Below are 5,000 nucleotides of genomic sequence, written 5' to 3' on the forward strand. Positions count from 1 at the left end.
AACAAGACAGCAACAATCAACGAAACGTAAGCGATTTGGAACGTGTGCGGGTCGCCGGCCCGTCCCGGACGGTCGGCGGCCCACTCGCAGAACGGGAACGCGATGAAAGTCGAGGAACGACAGGGGGTAATCCCCCTGTCGCAGCTGGAAGTCCACCGCCGTCCCGTGTCTCTAAAGAGTTAGTCTTGGGCTTGTCCTGTGACCGTGCCCGCAGCTGGGTCGGAAGGGCTGCAGGGCTCGAAGGTCCCGCAGACCTGGCAGGCGTCCTCCGAGCAGGGCCCCTCGTCCCCCGCAATGTCACGGCCGGCCTGTCTGGAACAGGTACGACAGGCGCTCTAGCGAGATCAATGGACGCAGGCAGGGGAGAGTCAGCAGCAACAGACCCCGGCAAGGCAATATTGGGAGATGACGCATCATGTAAGGGAGCAACATATGGTTTCAAGCGCGACGTATGCACAACCCAGCGACGAGACCCAATCTGGACGCGTGCTGTCTGTGGGTTGGGAACCGCAATGAGGCGTACGGGACCATGCCAGGGTTTGTGCAATTTCGGCGAGGTCCCCGGACGTACCTGTGGACAATGAAGCCAGGCTAGGTCCCCAACCTTCCAAGGGCACTCCCCCTCAGACCGTCGCGCATATCGCTCGTTCCGGGCCTGGGCTTTGGCCGTAGCCACGCGGGCATTCTCCCGCGCCTCCGTGACTCGGCGAACCGTGTCCTGGATGTATTCAGGAAGTGGTTTCCGAGGTCCCTTCACCCCAGTTCCCAATTGCACATCCACCGGCGGCACGTTTTCCCGACCATACATAAGGTAAAACGGCGAATATCCTGTAGCCGCATGAGGCGTCATCCTGTACGCCGAAAGCACCCCGGGGATGTGCAGATCCCAATCTGATTGTTGTTCACTCACGGTATGGCAAAGCATGGCAGACAATGTCCTGTTCAGCCGTTCAACCATACCATCCGTCTGCGGATGGTATGGGGATGTCCGTACTTTCTTAGTCCCAAGGCCCGCGCACACTTCCGCCAAAAATTTAGAAGAGAAATTCCTGCCCTGGTCCGTGAGGAGTCTCTCAGGCGCCCCCTTATCCATAATATACCCAAACAAAAAGGCGTCGGTAATGGCCGCGGCCGACTGATCGGGCAACGGCCAGGCCATCGGCCAACGGGAGAGGTACTCAACCCCTACCAGCAAATATTTATTACCCCTCGCCGATGGTGGAAAAGGTCCCAATATGTCCAGTGCCACCAATTCATTGACTCGAGACACCTGAATCGACTGGAGAGGCGGCACGTAAGGATGTTTCGGCGGCTTACGTTGTGCACACGCAGGGCAAGCGCGCACGTGCCCTACGACATCTGTCGCCATGCCGTGCCAAAAATAATGACGTTGCAACGTCAACAAGGTCTTCTGCACCCCTAAATGTAAGAGAGTGTCACAATGGAGGGTTCTAATCAACTCGAACCGCAAGGACGTTGGTACCACCAGGCGCCAACGTTCCTGGAACCCCTCCCGCCACATAAGCAGACCATCTCGGAGAGCGGTTTGCGGCCCCACAGCCGTACTCGGACTCCCATTGTCCTTAGCAGACCGCTTCCGCAAGGACACCAATGACTCATCCATCATCTGTTCCCGGATCCAGACAGACCGCGGCAGATTCAAAACCCCGTCAGCCGGTCCCGGTTCCATCGGAGTGTCCGACTTCTCGACGGCCAGCGTGAGCGGCTGAGGGGGGTTTGGAATCGGCGAACACCTATGCGTCCCCGACTCACATTTACAAGGGGCGCGCCGCGGTAATCTGGAAAGTGCGTCAGCGTTCGCATGGCGCACACCCTTCCGATGTTGAATTTGGAAGGAAAATTCCTGTAGCGTGTCCAACCAACGTGCCAACTGTCCGGATGGCTGGTCAATTTTAAGGGCATATTGCAAGGCCGCATGATCCGTACGCACAATAAAAGAACGACCGTAGAGGTATGGTCGAAATTGCCGTAGGAAAAAAACAACCGCCAATAGTTCTCTGCGAGTGACACAGTAGCGGGTTTCCGCAGGAGACAAGACTCGGCTACCATACGCCACGACACGCTCTACACCCCCTTTAGACTGTGATAACACCGCCCCAATACCTGTGTCACTCGCGTCCGTATCAAGAATGAATGGGTGATCGAAATCGGGATAATCCAATGTTGGGGCCGTGGCCAATAGATCACGCAGACTCCGAAAGGCCGCCTCCTCCGGCTGTCCCCAAACAAACTTCCGTCCTTTACCCGTAAGGAGATGCAAAGGCCTCGCAATCGTCGCAAAACCCGGCACGAATCTTCGGTAATACGAGGCAAATCCCAAAAACCGCCGAACATCCCCCACGGTGGCCGGAGTCGGCCAATCCCGGACGCACGCCGTCTTTTCCGGATCCGTGGACACTCCCTCAGCGCTCACAATGTGCCCCAAATAGCGGACGGACCGTTGCAGTAGGTGACATTTCTTTGGTTTGAATTTCAATTTGGCAGAACGCATCCTCGTAAACACTGTCTCCAGCCGCGTCAAATGTTCATCGAATGTGCGGCTGAAGACAATGATATCGTCCAAATATATAAGACATGTCTCCCACTGCAACCCCGTCAAAACGAGCTCCATCAATCTTTGAAATGTAGCAGGGGCCGCATTCAATCCCATCGGGAGACAGTTGAATTGAAATAACCCCTGAGGCGTACGGAATGCGGTTTTCTCCCGTGAGGACTCGTCAAGGGGAAGCTGCCAAAATCCCGAAGAGAGGTCCAGTGTGGAAAAGAACTTAGCCCCCGACAATGCGTCGAGGGAGTCATCCATACGCGGCAGAGGGTACGCATCTGCCACCGATATCTTATTCAATTTGCGGAAATCAACACAAAATCGCAATTTGCCATCCTTCTTCTTAACCAAGACGACTGGAGCGCCCCATGGGCTGTTAGATGGCGATATAATGTCCGCAGCCAACATGTCTTCCACTGCCCCCCGTACGTGTTCTCGCTCCGCAGGACTCATCCGATGCGAATTTAATCGAATAGGGGCAGCATCGCCCGTCTCAATGTGATGGTAAAGCAAGGAAGTGCGGCCCAAATCCAAATCATCGGAGCTGAACACATCGGAATATGTCAACAACAATTTACGCAGCGCACCACGTTGCTCCATGGACAGGGAAGAATTTTCGTCACATAATTGAGCAACCCAACGATCATCCGAACTCCTTGGCTCGGAAACCCCAGCAACAACTCCCCGGCTATGTGGACAACCATGGGTCGCAAACGCCGTAGTGGCATGTGCCACAACCGTACCGGCCGGGACACGGACGTTTTCTCCCCCCGCATTAAGCACCTGTAAAAACGGTAATTGATCCGGCCGGACGATGGTCTGTGCCCCCACTAACGCCAACCCGGTTGTTATCGTGGCGGACGGTGACAACAAGACCCCTACTGCTCCTAGCCGATCAGGCAGGGGCTTCCGATACCGCAAGGGTATAAGCATCTGTGTACCAGGTGGGATGTCCACAGATGCGACGGACAGCGCCTGCACTTGTACGGCCGAAGCAGGTCGCCCCCAGGGCGACGGCAGAAACGAGATTTGACGGCCCCCCGGCAGTTCAATACAATTCTCATTGATTTTGATCAAAATGGGCATCTTAGCCAAAAAATCGGTGCCTAACAAACAAGGAACCGCCAAAGATCTCGATATCAACACAACACCCGAGGCCGACACATCCCCAATAGATATCTTAGCATCCACCTGACCCACGATGCCCATGCTACCCCCGTTCGCAGCGACGCACGACCCATAAACCGGACGCACAGCCCCCGACGGAATGCCCAACAGATGGAAAATGACATCCGATATAATAGTCGCAGACGCCCCCGAGTCGACCAAAATGCGCACGTCCACACCTTGTATGGACCCCGGTACAGTGGACGAACCCGTAGCGGCCGCGACAACTCTCCGTGCCAATTTGCGCCACTGCGTAACTGAATGACAAGGCCCCGTCGATGGCCTTTCTTTAACAACAACAATAGGATCGCGCAACACAGGTGGTGGGTGAGGTGGAAAGCCTTGCCGAGTGTCTGGTGCGTGCCGACATGCCTGTTTCGGAGGATCTTTAGCCGACTTGACCGGTGCCGAGGCCTCCTGCTGCGGCGGAGCCGGGAAGCGGGCCCAGCAGTCTCTGGCGTAGTGGCCCCTACGCCCGCAGCGGAAACATTCGGCCTCGTTGCGCCGAAGCGCAGGCCTCGCCTCCTGACGGCCCCGTTCTGGTAGCACCGCGCGCGGTCTCGGCCCGCCGCGTCCCGTCCATGGAGCGGAGGCGGCCGTCAGTTGTTGAGGGCCCCGGTCATCCGGAACATAGACGGCCTGCGCAGGGTTCCATCCCAGCGCATCCCCATCTTTGACGGGCCCCCCCGTCCACGCCGTCACTTGTTTCCAGCGACGGAGGTTGAATTGCGCATCGAGACACTTAGCAGCCATCCGGGAAGTTAGCTTCTCATGCCCACACACAGGCATGGGGATCCCTAGATCCCGAGACAGCTCCAACATTTTCCCTAATATGAGAGGCTCAAGCAGGTCCTGTGGCGTCTCAGGATAAGCTGCCATGGCCAGCTCCAGCACCGCACCCCTGAACGCCACGGGCGACTCCTCTGGTGCTCGTTGTCGTTGAGCGAATCGCCGATGCGCATCATCTGGTGGCTCATAAGCATCGGCCATTTCTTGAAAAACACCACATAAAGTTGCCTTCTTATCGGTCGCTATGGAACGGAAGAATCGGACAGATTCGTCGTCCAGGAGAGTCGGCAACACCTCCAAAGCCTCCGCATCGGTCCATCTTGCTGTGCGTACCGCCGCCAAGAAGCGGCAGGCGAACGCGCTCCAGTCCCCACCGACGGAAAATTCTTTAACCGTTGTAAGGTGGCGACTCCGACTCCTCTTCCCGCCGTCTTCCAATGGTGGTGGTTGTGATGGCAAATTCAAAATGGCGTCGGCC

Source organism: Lampetra fluviatilis, chromosome 22 (genome assembly GCF_964198595.1).
Source record: "Lampetra fluviatilis chromosome 22, kcLamFluv1.1, whole genome shotgun sequence".
Taxonomy (NCBI): Eukaryota; Metazoa; Chordata; class Hyperoartia; order Petromyzontiformes; family Petromyzontidae; genus Lampetra; species Lampetra fluviatilis.